The sequence below is a fragment of the Eptesicus fuscus genome, chromosome 11 (genome assembly GCF_027574615.1).
Source record: "Eptesicus fuscus isolate TK198812 chromosome 11, DD_ASM_mEF_20220401, whole genome shotgun sequence".
Taxonomy (NCBI): Eukaryota; Metazoa; Chordata; class Mammalia; order Chiroptera; family Vespertilionidae; genus Eptesicus; species Eptesicus fuscus.
Window position 1 is genome coordinate 78026042 of NC_072483.1, and position 26877 is coordinate 78052918.

Here is a 26877-nt window from a genome sequence, read left to right on the forward strand (position 1 = left end):
CTGTGGGAGCGCACTGACCACCAGGAGGCAGCTCCTGAGTTGAGCGTCTGCCCCCTGGTGGTCAGTGCACATCATAGTGACTGGTCGTTCCGCCATTCGGTTGATTTGAATATTAGCCTTTTATTATATAGGATTGCATCTACATAAGGTAAAATTGGTTTTTTAAGTAAATGCTAAGGTAAAGTCTTTTATTAAATACCTTTTTAACATTGAAGGGACAGCAAATCATTGTGTTCACATAGCAGATTTTAAGAAAAATATACCATTGTGTAATAAAACTTTGGATTGTCATACTAGTAAAAACAGCAATATTAATGAAGTTTTTAATAGAACGGTTAAACCCAAGGTGAACCTGGGCCCATCGGTGTCTGATAGTCCTTCCTTGTCACGGGAAGGAGCTGTACCCCAGGCATGGGCCGCAGGTGTTGTCCCAGAATGTGGAGGAACCCCAGTGGGTGCAGGGAAGGCTCCTCTTTGATCTTCTTCCCTTCACTCAGACCAAAGCTCACACCAGGTGGGGGTAGAGTTGGAAGACACCAAAGCAGGGTCCTCCAGCAACTGAGGCTTAAGAAATAATTGTGAGGACAGTGGGGAAGCCAAAACCTGCTTTCATTAACAAAACCTCAGGAATCCTTTGAAAAATCTTCCCATCTCCCGTTTGCAGTCAAATGCACCCAATATGATCCACAGCCAGCCTGTCTCCGACACTACTATCCTAGACTCATGTGTTGAACAAATAAATGAATGAACAAAGGCACACTGAAGATCTAAGGGTATCCTACTGGCAGTTGAGATTGTATAAAGAAAAGAGAAAAAGAAGAAATTCCTTATTCCAGTCAGATTGACCACTTGTGGAGATTTCTTTGCAGTTATGAAGGATGCATTAATCTTTGATTAAAAAACAAACAAACAAACAAAACAGCGTTTTCATTTTGCCTCGCTTGAGTGGACCCTGACAGTCTTGAACTTTACCCGAGCGCCGTGCTCCCGGACAGCTGACAGTTAAGACAGTGTTGTTAGAGTCGTTAACTAAGGTCTCTGAATTACAGTTGTGCATAGTAAACACTGAGAATAACACTTTCCTGCAGGATAAATGTAATAAGGTTCATTTGCCGAGAGTTTGGAGTGGTGCTGGGCACATCAGCATTCACAGTAGGGAAAGCCCAGGGAAGCTTCTCCGAATATACCATACAGGCCCACGTGTGATATGGAGTTCTGGGCTGTAGTCTATATCTAGGAAATAAACTAGATTTGCTTAAATTAGCATATTCACTTCTCTGCATACGTTATTTACCATAAAAAGAACTTACCCCCAAAAGCAGTTGGCAGGTCTCATTCTGAAGTTTCAATACTCCTCACATTTCTTTTTTTAATAGTAAGTGGTCATTATTAGTGTCTCAGTTTCTAAATCATACAGCTGGTAATTCCACTATCCCTTGGGTTCATGCTGCTTTTCAATCTTTTATTTTTTGTGGCTTTTCACTTGATCCTCACTGCCCATGAGGTCAGAAATAACATCTCTGAGAACGTAATGTACTGATAGAAAAGACTCTAGAAGTCTTCCCCTTCCAATCATAAACTGAGTCCTGGGGCAATGGTGGTTGTTCTTAAGAGCTTATTACTCTAATAAAACCGCCCAGAATTTTTAATTAAATGGCAATGCTATTTATTTAGCAGAGAATCTTTTTAGAAGTTGGTTTTCCCTTTTAAGCATAAAACCAATTATTTAATGTATATATCAAGATAATTTGATTTCTCCCTATCTACATGTTTTTCAGGAAACTATTTGTCAAATTAGAATTTGAGTTTGACATGCTTGGGCTAAATGTATCTTTCCAACTTCTTGATACTCTCTTTGTGAGACAGTTCCTAAGAAAATGTGAACTATATATTTAGGTTGGACTAAATCGCCAATGAGCCATAATTAAAATGACTTATGAGCTCTAATTCTTTGCAAAGGAGCAGCAACTCAACACCTCATATCCCAGCTGTCTGCAATGATATAATTAAGTTATGAGACCTGATGCTTCATTAAAGGACTGGGTATATGAAAGCAGAAACACTAGTCCTTCCCTGTCCGTGACTGCTGACTGAAATTCATTATTGATCATCAGGTGCACGTTCTTTTGAGAAGGAAAAGGTTAATGTCCTCTCTGGCTCACCTCCCTCTGCAGGGGGCATGGAGGCTCTCCCTTTTTCAGACACCTTGTATTTTGCCATTTCTTTATGCCTTTCTGTGACACATTTTGGATTTTTATATACTGTGGGTTTGTTTTTTTTCCAAATTGTTTATAGATTTACATAAAAAATAAAAAGAAGCTAGTGGAGGTGGTATGGGTTATGGCGGAAGAATTTTCTCCTGCCTTTCTCTTTTGCTAGTCATCATAAAAGTGTGTTGTTTTTAATTCACAGTTCATAACCAGGAACAATGACATAAAAATCAATAAGCAAGAAGTTAGGGTCTCACCAGAGCCATCCCAAAGAACACAAACCTTTTCTTTCTTTCTTTTTTTTTTTTTTTTTTACAAGTAGTTTAGAAGATGCCAGTTGAAGGCTGAATCAATGCCTAGACATGCAACATTTTTGTACTGTATGCTGAGATAGAAGACAGAATAGTGGTTCATTTTGTAGGTACCTCTGCCAGGACAAAGCTGGAAAACCCAACACTAGGCAAATGTCTCGTCACTTCCTAAAAGGTTTACTTGGTCATTCCTCCATTACTTGTTAATATAATCTTGCTAAACATTAGTTAAGAACTTATTTAGATATACTCTCTCCTAAGGGTCTTTGTAAAGTCCTCCAGGTATGAAGGAATTGAGGTGGCATTGGGGTTGGGCTGCAGAAGACAAAATAGTGACCAATTAAGAAAACAGGCCTAGTGGATAGAGCCTCGGCCTGCAGACTAAAGGGTCCTGGGTTCAATTCCTGTCAAGGGCACATGCCCGTGTTGCGGGCTCGATGCCCAGGAGGCAGCCAATCAATGATTCTCTCTCATCATTGATTTTCTAACTCTCTCTCTACCTCTCCCTTTCTCTCTGAAGTAAAAAAAAAAAATATTTAAAAAGAAAACAGGCTCTAATGTCATGTCAGTCCTACCACTACCAAGTGGGATAAGCTCCCATTTACTCAGTTTTTTCACCTCTTCATAAAGATTGTTTTCATTTCTGCCTCACAGAATTGTTGTGAAAATTAAGTACAATTACATATTAAAAACATTCCAAATTCAGTATCATTAGGGGAATGACTTTCTCCCAGGCAATGGCCACTTTTAGTAGATGTTTCTTTCCTCCTTGCATCTCAGTCTTCTCCTCAGGCTGGTAAAATTGTGTTCTAACACTTGGAACTGACAATGATCTTACTAACACACATTTGCAAAGCAAAACATATACACACAATTGGAATACTTAATGGACATAAAAATTTTAGAAGTGGTGCACAAAGAGTTTTAACTGGAAATGTACTAGTGTATATTGGCAAGCAAACACTTTTGATTAAATTTAAATAGAGTTATACCATTCATTTAATGAGTTAACTGCTGTTTATGTCCTTTGTGCTTTATATTTTTACAGTGGGTCTATTTTTCCTCAGTAAATAATAAAATTATCTTCTTTTTATCTTTGATAAAGAAACTGCACTTTTTATATATATATGTGTATATATATACAGAGTTATTTACATATGGACATAATATTTCCTGGTAAATCTTTTACAAACTAAACCTCATTAGAAGATCTGGTAATGAGGAAAATTGAAAAAAATTGCCTTATTCCCTCCCATTTTTCTTTTCTCTATTTCTCTCTGACCTTCTAATTCCTGGTTTTCACCCCCTGGCAAATAAATGTTTCATCTGTGGTATTCCATTTAAATTTGCCGAAGGCTCAGAATGATCCATGCATTTTCCTCCTCACTGTTCCTCTTTTATTATAAATATTATTATTTTATTTATAAGATTTTAGCAAATATCTAGGGGAAAAAAAAAATCTCTCCCCAAAGTAAGTCATCTTATGATGTATATGGCAATGCAAACATTCCCTGCTTGTTATTATTTTTAAAAAAGTTAATATTTTTGAAGAATTATTTTACTAGAACACATGGAAAATGGGAAGCTAGTTTTTTCTGGGTCTTTCAGAAGTTCTGAGCTAATTAAGTTCATTAGACTGAAGAATATTTAATGACCTGGATGATTCTCATATCATATTATTTTTTTGTTGTTTTTGTTTTAATTTTTTATTACAGTTGACATTATTAGTTTAAGGTATATTGGTGACTAAGCCCACAACCTGGGCATGTTCCCTGACCGGAAATCAAACCATGACCTCCTAGTTCATAAGTCACTGCTCAACCATTGAGCCACGCCAGCTGGGCAGGAAACTGCATTTTTAACCAGCATCCCAGGGTATATAGAAGTTATCTTCTTTGAGATGACTAAAGAGTTTAATACCATGTTTAACTTGGAGGGGAAAAGTTTAGAGAAGTTGCTACATATTAGAGTAATGATTCATCTTAAAAGTAGAAATATTAAAAAATGTATAAATCTAGATAGAGATCTAGGTGTTGTTTTTTTTAATAATAAAAGCTTACTATTAGCTATTTCCTTCTCATACTGATTTGCTTTCGTTTAGATTTCCACTGTATGACTCCTGTTCAAATATCCCTTAACATAATTACCACCAGCTGTGGCTGTGTACTAGTCTACATCTGAGTAATTCCTGCCATGAGCACACTCATCTTCCAGGGGCTGCACTCTTCACAGAGATCCCCCTCAGCCCAACCTGAGCTCTAAGGCTTGACCCAACATCCTGTTTCCAGCCCTGGCACCCAAAGTCTTTACCCTTAGAAGACATAATTTTGGGTATAAAACTCCAGACAATGCAGCAAACATGGAGAGGCTAAATGTATCTTTCCAGCTTCTTAATACTTTCTTTGTGAGAAAGTTTCTAAGAAAATGAGAACATACTGTTTTTTGTTTAATTTTTGGAAGGTGATATGTGACCAAAATGACCTTAATGTTTCCCTCACCTTGACCAAACTTGAGGAAGGTTAATCCCTACCTCTAGACCCCTTATCTCCCTCTCTTTAGAGCATTTACTTTAGAAAACTTTTATTACAAATTCTTTCTCTGCAGTTTTTTTTTTTTTTAAGGTGTAAATCTTTATCTTCCTCAAGGATCTGAGAACCATCCTGTTGAAATGCAATCATTAGGGGAGATTAGTGATTTTCAACCGGTGTGCTTCAAGAATGTTTAAAACATACAATGCCTGGCCGGTGTGGCTCAGTGGTTGATCGTCAGCCTATGAACCAGGAGGTCAAGGTTTAATTTACTGCCTGGGTTGTGGGCTCAATCCCCAGCAGGGGGCAGCCAATCAGTGATTCTTTCTCATCATTGATGTTTCTAACTCCCTCTCCCTTCCTCTCTGAAATCAATAAAATATATATTAAAAAACAACAACATGCAATGCCTGTTTAGTTAGGGACACTGACCTCTTATCCCTTTAGAGGTGGGGAATGTCTGGCCTGGCCATAAAAGGCCTTAGAAATCATTTGGTTTGGCCCTGCCAAGGCATTGGGGGTGAATTAATTAAATGTTTGACCAGCTGAAACCGGTTTGGCTCAGTGGATAGAGCATCGGCCTTCGGACTCAAGGGTCCCAGGTTCAATTCTGGTCAAGGGCATGTACCTTAGTTGCGGGCACATCCCCAGTAGGGGGTGTGCAAGAGGCAGCTGATCGATGTTTCTCTCTCATCGATGTTTCTGACTCTCTATCTCTCTCTCTTCCTCTCTGTAAAAAATCAATAAAATATATTAAAAAAATAAAATAAAATAAAATAAAATAAATGTTTGACCAAATATAGCAGGCTAATTTTTAAGTTGATAATTTTATATGGCCTGAGAATAATGCTATAAATATCCAAATGGCCCTTGGCAGAAAAAAGTTCCCCACCCCTGCCCTAGATTGTCAAAGAAAAAATGACAAGGAGCAACCAAATAATAGCTGTTCATTGTGAAAGAATAAAAAATATACCTTTTTTTGTCAGATCGGCAAAAATATATATTTTGTGTGTGCTGCAGAATTTTACTAATTAGTTTATGTGTGCCATGAGATTTTTTTTTAAAAAAGTGTGAAGATCACTGGGATAGATAGTTTTATCTCACAGATTCTCTCTCCTGTTCTCTGTGGGAAGACAGGAGCCTAACTTTAGCAGACACTCTTGCTCCAAGTTGTAAAATGACTTTCTGTCATGAACATAAGAGAAAGATTTTTTTGTTTTGTTTTGTGTGTTTTTTATTGATTTCAGAGAAAGGAAGGGAGAGGAGAGAGAGAGAGAAACATCAATGATGAGAGAGAATCAACGATTGGCTGCCTTCTGCATGCCCCTATTGGGGATCGAACCCACAACCCAGGCTTGTGCCCTGACGTGATTTGAACCATGATTTCCTGGTTCATGGTTTGATGCTCAACCAAGAAGCCACACCGGCCAGGGAAGTTTACTGTTCATTTAGGCAAGGCCAATTAGCAAACACAGGTGACCTTTTATGTCTTCACGTTCACCTCCAACCCAGCTCTTAAAAAGACTCCAGCGCTTTGTTTTAGGGCCGTGGTCAGCAAACTGCAGCTCTCGAGCCACATGCAGCTCTTTGGCCCCTTGAGTGTGGCTCTTCCACAAAATACCACAGCCTGGGCGAGTCTATTTTGAAGAAGTGGCATTAGAAGAAGTTTAAGTTTAAAAAATTTGGCTCTCAGAAGAAATTTCAATCATTGTACTGTTGATATTTGGCTCTGTTGACTAATGAGTTTGCCGACCACTGTTTTAGGGTAGTTGAGCTCAGACTGAGTTCTCTCCCCTATTGCAGTAGCATTCAATAAATTCTTCATTGTCTGGTTAACTTTATGTGGTATAATTTTCTCTTTGACAGCTGCTAAATAAATGTTTTGAAACATCTCCCCATTCTGTATTGGGGTGACACATAAAACTATTATGTCTTTATTTGAGAGGACATGCATTTATGTCACCTGGAAAAAAATACTGGTGTACTTCCTAGCAAGTACCATCATAACCACAATACTTTAAGAAAAATAAAAATGATTATTTTAATTTCTATTTGGATCCCTACAAGAAAAGGATCTAGCTTTCAAAACTTAAACTCAGATTCCAGAATTCCTTCTGGAGATGTCCCTACTAGGTAATAACCTTCAAAATCGTGGCCTAAGAGGCAACAGTTTATTTTAATGACTAATTGCAAGGGATTATCATGATTTGCCTTTGGCTCCATCCTCTAAAATTGGTGAATTCCATACGCTTTTACGTATGGAATGATATTCTTCGTCACCATTCAAGATGGACAGGCTGTAGTTTCCATCCTTGTTAGTCTTAAGAGGGTAATTGTGTTTATATTTTGTGTGACTGAAAGTTCAGAAGTTAGAATTTTGCTGCTGTTGTTTTAAACTCTTGTCACTGACTCATGGTTGAATTTTGAAAAAAAAATCAGCTGATGGCTTCATTGTTACTGACTTTCCTCCCAGATGCTCTGGGAGATCATGGGCTCCCTGGAATCTGCTCGCCATCAGTAATATCCAGGGTAGCACTCCTATTCACTTGCAATTCATACAGAAAGGGAATGTGTGACTAGGTGTTAGGTTTTAGTGCACATTGCCAAAGAGTATTGTTTGGTTAATGCTTGGTACACACGTTCACATCAGAACTCTGCAAGCTACTATTTGGTAGGTCTGGTAAATGTTGGTGCTCACACTATTATTTAACTTGTCCAATACAAATAAAATATAAAACACATAAGTAAATATATCTATGTCTGACTTCACTAAAATAAGAAACTTTATTGGCTGGATGAGCTCTTATACACATATGCATGCATATAGACATGACCATTATTGTCAGATTATGTTTCTTTTGTGTGATAAGAAACAAAAGTGGAATGTGTAACAATCCTGCATACCACATATAGCATTAACACGTTTTGGTACCATCCTCACTTCATTGTTTAAATGTAAGTAATCAACAATCTTAGATTTGAATTTTGCTGTTGTCTTTGCAGGGATAGATATCCCAGAAATCCCAGGTGTAGTTTCGCAAAACAAAAGAAACAAACAATCAAATCATAAAATAAAAAAAATAACAGAAACAATGGTAGGCTTGAGTTACCTTGCAAAAGATCATATCAAGACTTCACTAATGAGAATACTTGATGACTAATTAATATTCAGCTACAAGTTACACCTGACAATTCAAAGGCAGGTCTTAGTAAATTGTAGTAACTTGGATTGATGGGTTTCTACCCCAAGAAAAGTGCATCCTCTCACTTGATCATGTGTCATTATAATTTGTTTTAAAAGAGATTAAAAATTTATTCTGATAGGACTCTATAACATGTTTTTTGTTTGTTTGTTTGTTTTTTACTTCTTATGGAGGTAAATACCTGAACTGTTATGCATCAGTAGAAGACATATATGGTACATTTTGCAACAAGGATCCCCAATATTCTATTATGCATGGCTTCTACATTCTTAATAATGTATGAAAGCCTTTGTGAAAACTAAAGTTTCCCTATAACTTCTGGTGAATTCAACTCCATAAGGGTCCTGGGTCCTGGCTAGCCTTAGCTGTCACCTGCCCTGTCTCAGGTGATAGGGAGCAAAGGGATTTGCCATTAACACTTCAGGCTACTTTTTTGTTTTGCTGTCCAGATATTTAGAGGTATAATTTTAAATAAGTTTGTGGAAATGATAAAGCATTTTTGTTTCTTTTGCTTAGAAGAATATTAAGTAATGCTTTAATAATATTTCCTAAAGGCTAGCTTATTTTAAGTGGGAGTTCAAGTAAAATAAAACAAATTTTTACAGTACATTTATAAATCCTAAAATTGTGGGTGAATAAAATAGGTATTGGTGGTTCTGATCAAGAAAGGGAAAGCTGTGTTTGTTCTTTGAAAAGACAATTATTTTAAAAGAAAAAAAAGTGACTGTTTGAAAGACCTGCAGGAGTGGAGTGCTGCACACAGACCCATTTTAAATGTTTTTCTCATTAATTTTGCTTGATAAATATCATCTTACAGAAACAATGATACAAACACAATTCATTATAGGGTTTTCTTTCTTCATATCCATCAATCTCCAAATGATTGTTTTTTAAATCATGGGAAATTGGAAATGCAGAGTAAGCTACATACTTTGGGAATTTCCAATAAATAGATTCTGCTGTCAGCACGTAGTTTGCATTTTTGTCACTGTGAGTGAAAGTTAGGAATCAGTCGTCATTAATGCTGGACCAAAGTGAATAGCGATAAGGTGGCAGGTTTGGCTCAGGAGGCAGGGTGCTTGGTATTCTGATGCAGGCAGGGAGGAAGTAGACTAACTAGTTTAAAATGTGGTTACTCTCTGCTGTCAATTAAATAAACATATTTTAGCAAGAAACACTATACAATTGTTTATTCTTACAGAAGGGCTGTTCTTTACATGTTCACCAGAAAACAGACGATGAGTTTAGAACTTGTCAGAATGATGGATACTCTGCTTTTCAGAGACTACCCTATAAATTTTCACAACATGCTTTGGTAAGGAAAAAAAAAGATTCAAGCTCAGTCTCTTATAATAAAATAGGTAAGTAATCAAGCAAATAATCAGTTTCCAATTTTAGTTAAATCAAGTCAACTTCAATGAGCATTGTTGCATATAGTTGAGTCTGAATTTCAAGACACTAATTGGCTTGTGTGTGCTTGCATATGAGCCTAACCAGTGATCACGGACAACAGGGGGAAGGGGGCTTGCGTGTGGGGGTGATTGGGAAGGGAACGGGGGGAGGGGGTTGATGACAAATATGTGATACCTTAATCAATAAAGTAATTTTAAAAAAAAACTTATGTTCACTAAAATTTATAAAACATTAGAGGACAGCTCTGCCCCACCACTTCTAAAAAATATAATTTTCTTCCAAAAAATAAAGGAAAAAATTAAAGGTAAAGGGGAGAAAAGAAAGAACATTCATGGATATTGTGAGCACAATGACATCCAGGCCTTTCTTACCCACCCTCACTATCTGTTTTTTAAACTTATAGGCTTTTTAGGGGGATGGTGAAAAAAAAGTTAGAAATCCATTACATTTAAACATGTTTTAAAAAACAGAAACAATATGAGGTGAAGAATAAAACTGTAGTCACAGCCAATTGAGGATACAACGAGAAAAATGTTTTTCTCAATGATTTCTGATTTCTTTTGAAGGATCTTTAGTGACTTTACAAATTGGGAGATATGTTACTGTCTTCTGCACCTGTTATAAAGAAACTGTGCTTTAGAATAAAAAGCAGACATCTATGAAGGTAATTTTCCTAATGTTATGAAATTAGTGTGTGTGTGAGTGAGTGAGTGTGTGTGTGTGTGTGTGTGTGTGTGTGTGTGTGTAGAATAGAGAGCCCCTGCCTCTGTGGGAACAAGTTCATTGTGCACACAGATAGGCTCTCTCATGAGATTTCTTAAGTCTCAACTATCATTTTGATTGAGACTTTTCTAGTCCCTCAGAGTTCTATGTGATTTACCAGTTGATTTGGGAAATTTATAAACTCTATGTATGTATCCATCCATCCATCCATCTGTCCACCCACCCATCCATTTATCTATCCATTTAATATTCTGCACTAAATGCCAATGTATGTGGGTTTCTTTTTAATACCACCAAGCAATTCTTTTCTCCCAGCTGGGTGTCCTACAATTCAACTCAATTCTGACACTATCTACCTGTACATAACATCAGATCCCCAGGTTAAGTGCTCATTCCTATAAGACTGCCCACCTGCCCTTCAGAGGAAAGTCCAGTGCCTCTGTGCTTCTGACCCACCTGCCATAGACTGGAGGTGTCAATGACCTACTCCTCAGGTTCCATTAATTTACTAGATGGCTCACAGAATTCAGAGAGACAATTTACTGACTTGATTACATGTTCATTATGAAAGGATATAATTCAGGAACAGTCAGTTGGGAGAAATGCATTGGGCAAGGTATGGGGAAGGCGCATGGAGCACCCATGCTCTCTGAGTGCACCACTGCTTCCAATCTCTATGTGTTCACCAACCCAAAAGTTCTCCAAACTTCAACTCTTTGGGTTTCTATGAAGGCTTCATTACCTAAGCTCACTTGATTTAATCATTATCTATTGTCAATAGTTTGGACCTGCAGCCTCTCTTCCCTTTCCAGAAGGTCATGGTAATTTGGACTAAAAATCCAACTCTCTAATCACATGGTTAATTCCCCTGGTAACCAGCCCACATCCTTAGATGCTTTCAGAAAGTTACCTCATTAACATGAATTCAGATATGGTTGAAAGGCATTTGTTATGAATAACAAGACACTTGTATAGTTCTTCTCACTTAGGAAATTTCAAGGGTTTTAGAAGCTCTTTGCCAGAAACAGAGATAAAGACCAAATGTATATTTTTATTATAAACTAGAGGCCTGGTGCATGAAATTCGTGCACTGGGGGTGGGGTGGTATCCCTCAGCCCAACCTGCACCCTCTCCAATCTGGGACCCCTCGGGGGATGTCCAGCTGCCTGTTTAGGCCCGATCCCTGTGATCTGTAAACAGGCAGTCAGACATCCCTTTCACAATCCAGGATTGCTGGTTCCCAACTGCTTGCCTGCCAGCCTGATCACCCCCTAACCACTCCCCTGCCAACCTGATAGACACCTAACTGTTCCCCTGCCAGCCCAATCATCCCCAACTGCCCTCCCCTGACAACCCGGTCACCCCCAAATGCCTTCCCCTGCATATTCCCTCTTTATTAGATAGAGTTTTTTCTTTAACATATTGGACAGCCCTAACTGGTTTGGCTAGGTGGATGGAGCATCAGCCTGCAGACTCAAGGGTCCCAGGTTTGATTCCGGTCAAGGGCATGTACCTTGGTTGGGGGCACATACCCAGTGGGGAGTGTGCATGAGGCAGCTGATCAATGTTTCTCTCTCAAAGATGTTTCTAACTCTCTATCCCTCTCCCTTCCTCTCTGTAAAAAATCAATAAAATATATTATTTTTAAAAAAAGAAACATTTAAGATTCCTCCATATCTGCTTGGCTGGTGTGACTCAGTGGTTGAGACCCCAGGCTGCCGCAGCTGGGAAGGGATCACGCCGTAGAGGTGCAGCGCCCCTCCCAGGCTGAGACCCCAGCCCAGGCTGCCGCCACTGGCAGGGGATCATGCCATGAGGGTGTGGTGCCCCTGCCAGGCTGAGACCCCAACTCAGGCTGCCAGTGCTGGCAGGGGATCATGCCGTGGGGGTGTGGCGCCCCTGCCAGGCTGAGACCCCAACTCAGGCTGCCAGTGCTGGCAGGGGATCGTGCCGTGGGGGTGTGGCGAGACCCCAGCCCAGGTGGCAGGTGGTGGGGGAGGATTGTGCTGTGGGGAGTGAATTTGTTTTTGTTTTTTATAAAGGGTCAGGAGGGCCTCTGGGCAGCATTCTGCCAGGCCGCTTACTCTGCAGGCTGTCAGCGGCAGTCCTCCCTGAGACTGGGGGACTCTGGCGGGGCTGAGAGGACTGGGCGCTGCCATCTTGTGGCTATGGGCGCTGCCATTTTGTCGCAGAGTGGTGGTTAATTTGCATATTACTCTTTTATTACATAGGATTGCAGTATTACAGTATAATTTACCTATCTATGCAATATACATTAAATGCAATAAGTTGAAAGCTAGACTTTCTTGTTTTTATATGAAGTTTCAGGCATTAGGTAGTCTGTAATTGAGATACTGTCCCTGGTAGGCTGAGTAATGGCCTCCCAAAGATGTCCACATCCTCATCCCCAGAATCTGTAAATATTTAACCTTACAAATTAAGGATTTTTGAGATGGAGAGGCTATCCTGGATTATCTAGATGAGCCTACTACAATCACAAGAGTTTTTATAAAATAGAGGCAGGAGGGTTTAGAGTCAGAGACAGAGATGAGATGACAGAAGCAGAGGTCAGAGTGATGCCATTGCTGGAAGGAACCAAGAGCTAAAGGAATGCAGGTGGCATCTGGAAGCTAAATAAAGCAAGGAACAGATTCTCCCTCGGAGCCTCCAGAAAGATCCCAGCCCTGCTGACACCTTCCATTAGCCTGTAAGACCTGCTGATGGAATTCTCACCTTCATAACTGTACGGTAATGAATGTGTTATTGTGAGGCACTAAGTATGAGGTCATGTGTGATGTCAACAATTAGACATTAGAAATTAGAAAGCTAATACACTATTTATAGGGTATCACTTCCAAAAATTTTAAGAGATTGACATTTTGTATTTTCATGTCATATTGAAACACAATCATCATAGAGGAATGGGTCTCACTAAGGGTGGACTCTGATAAAGAGACACTGATAGCTGGATCAGATGCTATGGAACATTAGGTGAAGTTAGAATTTCAATGCTAACTTATGTAAATTAACCTTTGACTTTTAAAAGAACATTTTTTAAAAAGAGAATGCACCCTTAGACATTATCTTTAGAATAATTTCAAATTTGGGAATAGACTATATTGATAAAAATCTTTATATTACCTTTAGTTATAGCTGTCGTTAAAGTGCACACTTCTTAATTTACAGAGGGTGTACATTAAACAGTGAAAGCAAATCCCCCAGACTGAAACAAAAGGGTCCTTGGTTGCCTCTCTGTTCCTATCTCTAGTCTACACAATTTCATGGTTAAATACTGATTCATTCTCAGAGGGAAGGCAGGGGTGGAAGGCGGGGTGGGTCAGTGGGAAGAGGTGAAAATATCAAAGAATGTGTATGCATATATGCATAACCCATGGACACAGACAATAGGGTGGTGAAGGCCAGGGGAGTGGGGGAGTGGGGGCAGGCTAGAAGAGGGATAAAGGGAATATATGTAATACTTTCAACAATAAAGATAAATAAATAAATAAATAAATACTGATTCATGACTCAGGAATACATCCACATGTCCACATGGTAACCTCATGTTATCTCAGGGCTGGTAGAGTCCTGTCATATTTCAATGAACACTCCTCCCTCCCCCAAACTGCCAAAATTACTATGCTTAGGATCACCTCAGAAACTTTATAAAAGCATGATGCCTGAGCTGTATCTCATTCTGATTCAATAGTAATTTTCTGCCAATTGAGCCTAGGAATATGGATTTCTTGAAGAATCATTATTTTTTTTCATACCCAACCCCAGCTTAATAAGCATGGTTATATAACACTTTAATATATTTGACTATATGCCATGTTTAAATCACTATTCTATGTGCACTGTTTGGAGATAGAGAGAGGGGCAAGACTTAGCAACTGCTTCAAAGAGAAAGAAAGTTATAAACAACTAACTGTAATAAAAGTGAGAAATAAATAAGTGCTATACAAAAGTAGTAGCTTGTAGAATCAGAGTGAAGATTGAACATGCATTAATTTTCATGGGTAAAACTTAAGATAATCCCCTAGAGAAGGTAAAGGTTAAGTTAGACTTGGGAGATTGTGAGGTGATATGAGCTCAGGTTCAGGAATCAGAAAACCTTGAATTGAAATTTACAACTCCACCTGGATGTCTTATCTTTTTGAAATTCAATTTCTCCTAAGAAAAATGGGTCAAATGAGATAACACATTGATTAATGCATGCAAAGTCCTTAGGCTAATGCCTGGCACATGGCAAGCTTTCAGAGAATATTACTGGATGATGATGATGATGATGATGATGACAACGATGAGAAACAAGAACAGGAGAATTAAGGCTTCAAACTATAATAATGTTTTCTTATTCCATCTTTGCCAATACCTTCAACAATTCCTTCTCCACCTGCACACACACACACACACACACACACACACACACACACACACTCCCCTTAGAGAGGTGTTAACTAAATAATATGTTAGAGATCGAGAGTGAAAACTAATGCTGTATACAACCAATATATCTCCTGCTGCTATAGAACTATGGTCTGGTGGAGAGACACACAAAGGAAAGTTACTTTGCAAGAGTACTAAGTGTAATAAAAAAGAGTTATCTTGTGCTATGAAACCCTGTAATGGGAAATTTTAGAGCCAGTCAGGGTGGCCAGGGAAGGATCTCAAGGAATTGACACTTGAGCTAGGATATAAAGGGATAAGTTGTAATAATTTGAACAAAGAGGGGAGGAAAGGGCATACTTGTGAGAGAAAACTGAATATGTAAAGGCAAGACCAAAGGACTCAGGGCAGAGAAAGGATAGGTTTTTGTCCAATGAGAAGAAAGCAAAGAGAAGTTTAAGATCATGCTAGAAAATAAATAAAACTCAGACTTCCCAGCCCATTAGAGATCATGTTAGGGATTTTGATTTTTCTCCTACGAATACTGGGAAGTTATTGAAGGGTGTAAACAGATGACCTAAATGATCATAATCTCATTTGCAATCTATTACTCTCTCTGTTCACAGTGAGAAGAATAGTTTAAAGAGTGCCAAAGTAGAGGCTGGGACTAGTTAAGAGACTATTTGCAGTGGTTCAGCTGAGAGATGATGACAGCTTAGACTAGAAGTGGGAATGGTGATATAAGAAATGAAAAATGATATGGCTACAGATGATATGGGTATATAGATATAGATATTCTTATGGCTGGATTTGTTGAAAAAGAGGTTCTAAGGATGATTCCTAAATTTATGGTTATCATAACTATTTTTTTATCCTTACCTGAGGATATTTTTCCATTGATTTTAGAGAGAGTGGAAAGGAGATGGAGAGACAGAGAGACACATTGATTGGTTGTCTCCTGAACACACCCTGACCACAGCAGGGGAACCTGCAACCGAGGTACATGCCCTTGACTGGAATCAAACCCAGGACCCTTCAGTTCGAGGGCCGATGCTCTATCCACTGAGCCAAACTGGCTAGGGCTGATTATCATAACTAGATAAATGGTTTTGCCCTTATCTCAAATAGAAACAAATTCAAGAACTTTATTGCTTGGGAGAGATCACCATAAGTTCAGTTTTGTAGCTAATGCTTTGGAGGCACCCTTGAGGTATTGTTTAGGCAGTTCATCATGCCAGTTGAGTGCTTGGAGGATAGAATGCAAGGACAATTTATTCATACGTGGCAGTTGAAGTGACAGGTGGAATGGGTTCTCCTGCTAAGTTAAGACTGAGAGAAGTGGGAGACCTAGAAATAAACCTTGTGGAAGTCCCAGTACAGGTGGTGAGATAACAAATGTTTAGTGGAATCACTCTGACCTGGTTTCGGTAGTGATGCTTATTCAAGCGTTACATGTGGAGAAATAGAATCACTGGATCCATTCAAAGATGCGTTTTTTTTCCAGACAAGTTGAAGAAAACACATCCATAAAATAATGAGAGTTTACAATAATGGTAAAGACTATTATGAAAATGCTCACCATAAAATATGAGGTAGATGAGAAAAAAATGTGAGGAAGGAGAATGCACTTGCGAGGGAAGGTAGATGTGCCAATGAAGACATAACAATTCTCTAGTCTGTACTAAGGTCTCTCTATATCTAACACATATGCCAAAGCACGTTGCTTGACTGGGCAGTGACTCTGCCTATCACTAGAGAATAACTGCAAAGGAAAGAATTTTAAAGGTCAATTTGGCCAGAAGGTAGGAGGATTACAAGACAACTCTTTTTAATGGTTTTTGACATCTTAACACTGAGCCATGAAAACATTGACTAGCTAGCACATAAAAAATCACAAAAACCAGTCTGTATCTTTAACAACATTCCTAAAGAAAAATTCTACTTCCTTTCCTTAGTTTCTCAGCTTTTCAGGAAAGTTTGGATAACATCAACGCTAGATATCATGACTAGAGAAATATTTTCATACAACAACTTCAATTTACTGAAGCAAGCTGTCTGGAAGTAATAAATGGATGTAGAAAATGTGAACAGCCCATGGCAGCAAATGATAAATTCAGAAATAATGTTGTAATGAAGAAGGCTTCTGTGAACATTTCAAAGATGGTTTTAAACTGCAGTCATGAAAGTGTTTTTCAGATTTAAGAAATATTAGTAAAAATACTAACATGTCAGATTTTGGTTTGAAGACATCTCACCCATCTGGTGGGTGTGTATATGAGAGACCAAGAAGAATTTTAAAATTTCTTTTCCTTTTTAAACTTAAGCTGTAAGATTTTTATTGAAAATGAACTCATTTCAATAATATCCACCAAAGGAATATGGAATTATAAATCTCAGGATAAGTTAGCATAATACAACCAAGGAGTATAAAAAGAATCAAAGATCTTTGATATGGAATTTAATAGGTCAGTCAGTCTTGCCATATGGGTTCAGACTCTCAAAAGAATGTCAATGCATCCTGCCGGGTTATTTTACTAGGGGAAGTTTTATTCTATGTACTAATGAGCTATTATGGCAGATTCCGTACATGATTATACTTTTTCCTTTCTTGGGTTCTTCTTGGCCAATGGACAATTACTAAAATTGCTTAGCATTTTGCTTGTTTGTTTATTTTTAGGTATGAAATCTTATTTTTCCTCCACTCTTGTTGTTGCTTGTTTATTTAAAGCAACATTAACTCTAAGTTTTATGAAACCCATAATTATTCCCTCTTGTCTTATTTATTTTAAAATAGTATAACTTCTCACTGATTCAAATGATGGATTGAAAACTTATTTTCTTGTTCTAGGATATGCTGTTTGCAACAATTATTCACAGGTAAACATGATTATAAGAGTTAAATAGTTTAGTTATTTGCAAATAGTAGTGTCATGTAGACACAGCATCCAACAGGAAAAAAAAGCACCTTAGAATTGAAGAGCCTAAAAGTAAAAAATAAGAAGAAAAGATGTTTCTTAACATGAAAACAGTTGAAGAAGGCTCTTCAAAATGATAGTAGGAATTAAATGGACTGGAGCAGTTTCATTACATGCCTTTCACATAAATCACTATATTGTACAACTCTAATGTAATGCCAAATAATTTTATTTAAAAAATTTTTTAAAATATATTTGTATTGATTTCAGAGAGAAAGGGAGAGTGAGAGAGAGATAGAAACATCAATGATGAGAGAGAATCATTGATCAACTGCCTCCTGCATGTCCCCTACTGGGGATGGGAGGCCAAAACCCACAACCTGGGCATGTGCCCTGACCAGGAATCGAACTGTGACCTCCTGGTTCATAGGTAGATGCTCAACTACTGAGCACTGCCGTCTGGGCCCAAATAATTTTAAATAAAAATAAATTTTAAAGCTATTATTAGAGTGGTGTTGGGTTATTATAAATGGATATTGAAATCATTTAATATTACCAGTTCATCTGCACTAAGCATATGATATTTTGAGTTTCTGATTCTCACTGATACATGCCATTAACTGGGTTCCACCATCATTTCTACCTTTTTTCTCATTCTTTTCTAATCCTCTCTTTTCCTTTCCAATTTGTATCCCTGTGTGATTCTATTTATTTAAGAATTATAATTATTATCTAAAAAATAGCTGTTATTATTACACTTTTTGTGGGAACTGAGTTATGAAATTCTCGTCTATCTTCTCTTATCAAACTCTTACAATACCTAAGTCATTTTGTTTTACTAAAAGGATATATTCCCCATAATAGTTACTGAGGGCAATATACTTGGTTTCCATTCCCACTTTGTGGCAAAAAATTTGCCAGGATTGGCCCAATTTCAACACCATCATCCCTGGAATTTTTTTTAACCTTGGTAGTGAGAACATTAAAAATATTTTAACATAGGGTGGAGTGTGGCAATCATAGAATTAGAGTAAATGAAACTGGAGTCCTTGCTTAAACATGCTTAAACCTCCTCTTCTTTGGGATGTTTCAAGTACACAAGGTAACATATTCTCTTCATGTGATATTGCAAAGGACTATTTGAGCTCCTTTTCTAATTTTTGCAACTAGATACAATCCCATACATTTCTAAAAGAGGTCCAGGAAAGCAATACCATGTAAAGAGGAAACTATGATTGCATTTCCATGTTTGATTATATCATAAAGCTTTGAGTAAAAAGGAAATGAAAAGTAATGGAGATTAAATTCAAATTCACTCCAGCAGAGTAATGAGTGTTAATCAATAATCAAGTTTCCCCACTGTGTTTATCCAATTCACTGCAACTTGCTAATCGAGAGGGACTGCCCTCTGTTAAAAGTGTTTGGATCTTGATATTCAGTCAGACCTAAGAATCTTCTTAGTACAGGAAAAAAATTAAGTAATGGGGACTCTGGGGCATATTGGGAAATAAAGGGAAGCTATTAAGTTGGTAATTTTATGCCAAAGGAACTCAAAGCACCAGAAGAGAAAGAATAAGAAAAGGGTAAGACTTTCAGGAAGCACCAATCTGTCTCCTATGATTCTTTTACATAACAAATACAACTTTTTCACTTAACATTGTAAAGAATAAGCACTAGGATGGGTTATACATGAGCTGAACAAAGTAGAAAATATTGTTGGGGGAAAAAGAGAGAACTTGCTGATAATACAGGACTTGCAAAACAAGCTTTTGCTATTTCCCTCTTGACACTGCGTCTGTTGTCTACCAGGGCAATCATATCCAACAGTAATTGTCTAACAATTGTTCCGCACTGAGAAAATACTTTTGATTACAGACATTAACACATTTAGGCATTAAACCTCCTCACTGTAATTACCCTTGAGCTTATTCTCACGAATGAATTAATATGCTGATCATTGGACTAATACAACCAGCAAAAGGGTGATGAATTGCTTCCAAATCAGATAAAATGAAGCATGACATCATTTAATTAATTTCATGGAAGTTGGGGGGTTGGTAAAAAAAAGAAAACAGTTCCACAGTTGCCTGGGGCTATCTTCCCAGAACAGGGTGTGAGCAGGGGCAGGAAGTAGAAAAGTCCGATGAAATGCAGGGATACCAAAAGCTTTGTTTTTGAGCAGGTGGGCTTGCATACTCCAATATACCACTTGAGACAATGATACTTTTATAGCCAATGGACCATTCGTATGCCTCAGTGGAAGGTCTTAGAAAGCAAAACGTGCTCGTTTTTCCATTCTAATGCTGAGAATAATTTGCCTTGTTAAATGACTAGCTTGAACTAAAATGATACAGATACCCAAAATTTGGTACTAGAATAGAAAAGCAAACAAAAGGCAAGGATATGCGGAATAAACGAAGTGCTAATAGGGTATGATTAGGACACAGAACAAAATCCCCTACCTCACTCACATCCAACAAGGTTGGGTAAGGAACAAAGTGGCTGGGTATATAGAAGTGAATGTTCCTGATTTGAGTTGGAAGGTGACTTGTTTGTGTAACCATGAGGTTACTTAGTACAGTAATCCATCTTCCTGACTTGTGCCTGGGTCGTTTAGTCACCCAACAAAAAAAGATTCAGCAAAGCTACTAACAAATCAATAGTTTTTTATTTAGACCATGGCTTGATTTCCTTCACTATCTCCTACCTATTTCCACCTTTGAAAAGGACTAAATCCACTAATTACAGATTTTTAAAGGAGATACAAACATGGCTTCCTTCATTAACTTTATGTAAAACTTAAAGCTATCTTTAAGATCTAGAACAGTCTCTGGCAGTTGCTCAGTTGGTTGGAGCATCATCCTGAACAGCAAAAGTTTGCATATTAAATTCCAGGTGGGGGCACATACAGAAGGCAATCTCTCTCTTCCTTTCTCTCTCTCTCTCTTCCTTTCTCTAAACATATTCTTAGGTGAGGATTTTTAATAAAAAGGGATATAGGACTAAATTATACCTTTAAAAGTACCATCTATAATAATAAATATGCTAATCAGACTGGACCGCCAAACGACATTCCAGACGTGCTTCTGGACGACCTTCCAGACGAAGCTGGGGCTTCGAGGGCCAAGGCAAGCTGCGGCGGCTATGAGGGCCGAGTCCTTGCACGAGTTTCGTGCATCAGGCCTCTAGTTGATAATAATAGAAGTTAACCCTTTGCACTTGCTTGCTTTTTTCTCGATTCCTTTATTCTACTCGGGATTTAATTTTTTAAATACCCCAGATTTTACAAAGTGCGGCAGTAGAATAAAAAACTGGAGTTTCTTTTCATACAAACTTATTTATTTGGATTTTTTTTATATTTCAAAGTATTGATACATTCAATACAATTCGACATACGAGCTGCTACCTATGCTAACCGTGTCGAGTCACACTCAACATCTGAGTGCAAAAGGTTAAAAACTTGAGACTTTTGAATTATAATTTATATTCCTGTATTTGTACAGAAAAAATAAATCTTATTCATTTATTATATAACAATAATCAAAGACTTAATTTTTTTTCAGTGTTCATTTGTTTTTCTTTTATTGAGTAATGCAAACAACAGCCTCTCAGCAATGTTTGTTAATTATTTAAATTTACATCTGTTATAGTGCAAGCTCAGTAGTTCTATAGTTTGGTTTAGATCTCAGCTACTTGCTGTGTGACTTTAGGCTACCTATCTGAGTCTGCATTTTCTTAACTAAAATGAGCTCAATAACATACTCATAGACTTGTGCAAGGATTTGATGTAGAAACCATATAAAGTAGCTTGTACTCAATAAACATTGATTTTTCTCCTCATCAATTGTTGAAATTGCCAACATTTACTGTTAGCATGACAGTAAATATTAATTCAACATGTTGATCTCACATCCATTCAGTGCACAGTGACTTCTACACCCTTATACACCTTATTACCTAATGTTCTTATGATCCCACTCTTACTCATCTTCAAACATTTTTTTTGCATAACAGTAAGAATAATCATCTTAAATTATAATTAGGACTTGTCATATCCCTTACTTAATACTCTTCATTAGTCTGACTTTACACTTAAAAGTAAGTCCAAATTATGTCCTTTGACTTCTACTTCCCCAATTCATCTATACTGCTCTTTAGCTTCTTCTTTTCAAATATTAAAGAAATAAAGTAAAGGCTAGGAGACCAAAGAATGAGCAGAGAGTAGAAAAGTTTGACTGTCCAGCAAGGAGTCCAATTTAGCACAGGGTCTTGGCTCTGGGTGAGGAAGTTGGACAAGGGGATAGTGGGTAGGTCTTTTAAAGTCAAAAAAAGAAAAAGGGAACATGTGAATCCATCTAAGGAGAGAAATGTCTCTAGAACTCTTGGTTGGATGGTTACATGTAGGCTTGTTGGTTTAGGGGAGTACTGGGGGCTGAGTGGCTCATGCTGCGCATGTGAAGAGCCTGCCAGAGACGGTGGGTGTGGCTGCCTCTGTGAAGAAGGTGCTGTACCAGAGCTAGGATGACAGTGCCCAATGGGGTCTGCTCCATGGCCCACAAGGTGGGTGGCCAGGTCTGGGTGTGTCACAGCCATACTGGGCTTCTCCCGGTTTTAGAAAGAAACATGCCTGTCTCAAGGCTTTGTACATGCTCCTCCCTCAGCTGGGAACCTTCTTCTGCTCTTCACGTTGCTCTAGACGTCTCTTTCTCCAGGTCTTACTGTTATCATCACAATTAGCTAGCTCATGTGAAATTAGGAGGAGAGCAAAGGGGAGGCCAGGCATTATATGCACGGTCTTCTGGGCAACTTCACCAGGAAGCTTCATGCTCCCCAGGGCACCATCAGTCCCCTCCCAGCACATCATCGGGAAAGGGTCCAACAAAGGTGAAGATGGGCTCATGCACAGTGCAGTCGGGGTGATGTAGGGAAGGTGCTTCCTTGCATTATCTTACTGTGTGACCCGCACTCACCCATCCTTCCTGCATAGCCATGCAGACCCCACATGCAATGGGCTGCAGCTGGGAACACAGGCTTAGCTAGTCAGATGCTGGACTGGACTGTGCTGTAATATGGAGAGAAGACTCTGGGCAGTGGCTTTCATTCTGGCTCTGCTGAGGGTAAGATGGGACTTTTTCCATGTGGAACAGAGGGAGATGGCACCTTGGAAGGGAACTCCCTCAATGTTACATCATAAATAAAATTTTCCACAATACCTCAGGCTTCCGTGGGGGCCTCAGGAAATTCTTGTTCTCACAGCACCCCAAGAACTCCACTGCCACCAGTAATAGGTGGGGACACAGAGGACACCCCAGCAATAATATTATCTCAAATTTTACTCCTCCCAAGAGGTCTTTCCTGATGACCCTTTATCTTCTAGTATCATTGTGGACTAAATAGAAGGAGGGTCTTAGACTTCAAATGGAAGTAAGGCAATTCACAGGGAGATAAAGAGATTTAATGTTTAGTAAACAAATGTTTGGTGTGCCATTTTAGGGGGACTTAATCTGAATCCCTCCATATGTAATGTATCTATTTGTGTTCCAATTATTCTCTGTATCCTATTAGACTGTAAGCTACAGATGGGAAGCAAGCTAAAGTACAAGATGAACAACATCATTTTTTCACCTCGTTTTTGTTTTTTAATTCAACAGGCAAAAGAAAGCTATGATGCCTGACTACATGACAAAAAAAAATCTAGTTATATTTAATTCATAGGTATTACACAAAATGCCACTCACATTTTTCAGGATTATTAACAGTGGATTGAAATGATTATTCCTTTAAATTTAAAATTCTAAAACTTTATTTTTGTATGCATAGTGTTAATATTCATATATTTGTATGCAGTCAGCCTTTGGAGCAAGCAAATGTCCTCTAACTGCAATTTCAGAGTGGTCAAGGTAACAGACCTTTTTCATTAAGCACTTCCAAATTTCCAATCTATCCACGAACGTGAAAAATCTGTGCTAATTAAAGCCTGTCATATAGGCCAATAGTGCAGAGAGGACCTGGGAGGTTCCTGGGATTTAAAGGAGCAGGCTTTGTATTAAATATAACTAGGGTTTTCTGTACCACAGTGCAAGATGTGACTGCATTCTGGCCTTGTCACCTGATTTATGAGCAGCTGTTAAAATGTTCAATGGCATTTTCACCTTGCAAAATGTTGATCAATTTTTGTAGCTAAAAAAAAAAAAAGGGAAACTGCCCAATGCAGAGACCATTTGTAAAAACAAATTTAATGGGTAAAATCCCCTCTTCTTTTACATCATCCTGTCATGCGCCTCAGGAGTTTCGAAGGCAAACATCTTCAGAGGTCTGGCAGAGCCAGCTTATGTTTTATTGGCAGCTGGGCTCTGCAAAATGAAGAGCTCTCACCTAGCTAGGCGGGTAGCCATTGTCAGTTCCAGTGATTTTTCAGAAGACAGATATCATGATTTTTCAAAAAATTATGTATAGAAGATAAAAATTATATATAGGTCATATATAAAAATGCTGGCATCCAGTTACAAAAATTAAAAACATTGCATGGACAAACATCAGAAGTCTGTACACTCAGTGTTCTCTGCTAGTGTGTGGCTTCTGCACTAAGCTATGCCTTTGTCTTCTAGGGCAGCACCGTTCATTAGAAGCGTAATGTGAGCCACACATGTGATTTCAACCAGGGAAATGAATATGTAGGATGTATTTTACTTAGCGCAACATATCTAAAGTATTGTACTTTCACCATGTAATTAATATGAAGTATATTGATCGGATATATTCTTTTGTTATACTTCATCCTCAAAATTTGGCATGCATTTTATACTTACAATACATCTCAATTCAGATAGCAAGTTTTTTTGGGGAAATATTTTTATCTGCATTTAGGTTCCATAAAATGTACAATTGAAAAGGTTGATTCGTAGAACCCAATTTTTAGAAATATCCTTGAGTTTTCTAATAACTAAATTGAATACAAGTTTTAAACTAGAAGCATAATGTGAGCCACACATGTAATTTTAACCAGTGAAATGAATATGTATGATGTATTTTACTTAGCCCAAAATATCTAAAGTATTGTACTTTCACCATGTTTTAAACTAAAATTAAATTAATTATAATCAAATGAATCTAAAAATTCAGTTTCTCAGTTGCACCGGTCACATTTACAGTGCTCAATCGCCACATGGCTACCGCATGGGACAGGGAAGCTCTACACTTGTCAGCATTTGCTAAAGGAGGAAAAATGTTGAGTACTAAGGGAGAGATACCACTGATTTCTCTATTTATCCACAGGAGAGCAATCTCTGGGGCCCAGATTCTCTTTTGCCACTGGAAACATCTATTTTCAAAAGTCGGAATGATCCTATTTTAGTTTGTCTGAGATGCTTCCTAATTTATCTTTGAATTATGTATATTTTAACTTAAAGATTACCCACTGCCTGTTTATTATTAAAACATATTCAGGTAATTTTAAAGCCTTAAAAATTGGGCACCAACTCCCTCAAATATCCAACTTTACCACCAGAGATAAGTTTCATAAACACTTGGAAGTGCATTCTTTCAGAGCACATACACACACACAGACACACAGGCACACACACACACACACACACACACACACACACACACAGTTATCTATCTTACCTTATAATAGACAACTATGCAAATTGACCGCACCTTCGCTACACCCAAGCCACACCCACCAACCAAGCCACGCCCATCAACCACGCCCACCAGGAAACCTTTGCAGGGACACTGGGGTGCGGCGGAGCCCAAGGCCGGGAAAGCCGGCCGAGGCTTTCCCGGCCTTGGGCGCCAGCGGGGTGCCTGCTCCGATCGCAGGAACGAGCTGACCTGGGGGTCGGCTCGCTCCTGAGATCGGGTAGCAGGGACGCTGGGTGCAGCCGAGCCCAAGGCCACCGCCCAGGGCCAAGCCGGGACCCTGAAAGAAGGTAGAAGGCGGTGGCCACAGCCAAGGCCTGGGTCCCCGGTGCCGGCAGAAAACTGGTGCAGGCAGCCAGGTGAATGAAGGTCTATTGCACGAATCTTCATGCAAACGGGCTACTAGTATATTTATATCTATCTTAATAGGAAGGATTAAAAGCTGCTTTTAAAACCTGATTATATTTTGTGTTGGATGTCCTAAGAGTTTGGTAGACATTTCTTTTAGGGAGGGAATAGCTCTTTTGATTAAGTAAAACCCAGATGAAATGTCTCTTAATTGCAAAGTTTTAAATGTCTAGATCAAGCATGTCAAACTTGCAGCCCGCGGTCCACATGTGGCCCACAACGAGTATTTTTCTTTATTGATTAAGGTATTACATATGTGTCCTTATCCCCCCATTGCCCACCCCCCATCCCACTCCCATTCATGCCCTCAACCCCTGGTGTCTGTGTCCATTGGTTATGCTTATATGCATGCATACAAGTCCTTTGGTTGATCTCTCCCCCTTACCCCCACCCTCCCCTACCTTCCCTCTGAGGTTTGATGGTCTGATCGATGCTTCTCTGTCTCTGTATCTGTTTTTGTTTATCAGTTTATGTTGTTCATTATAATCCACAAATGAGTGAGATCATGTGATATTTATCTTTCTCTGCCTGGTTTATTTCGCTTAGCATAATGCTCTCCAGCTCCATCCATGTTGTTGCAAATGGTAAGAACTCCTTATTTTTTACCGCAGCGTAGTATTCCATTGTGTAGATGTACCACAGTTTTTTAATTCACTCATCTGCTGATGGGCACTTAGGCTGTTTCCAAATCTTAGCTACAGTAAATTGTGCTGCTATGAACATAGGGGTACATATATCCTTTCTGATTGGTGTTTCTAGTTTCTTGGTATATATTCCTAGAAGTGGTATCACTGGGTCAAATGGGAGTTTCATTTTTAGTTTTTTGAGGAAACTCCATACTGTTCTCCACAGTGGCTGCACCAGTCAGCATTCCCACCAGCAGTGCACGAGGGTTCCTTTTTCTCCACATCCTTGCCAGCACTTGTAATTTGTTGATTTGTTGATGATGGCCATTCTGACAGGTGTGAGATGGTACTTCATTGTCATTTTAATTTGCATTTCTCAGATAATTAGTGACTTTGAGCATGTTTTCATATGTCTCTTGGCCTTCCTTATGCCACAAAGCGAGTATTTTTGCAGCCCAGCCAATATAACGATATGTAAGAAACGTTATTTTTAAATATATTTTTATT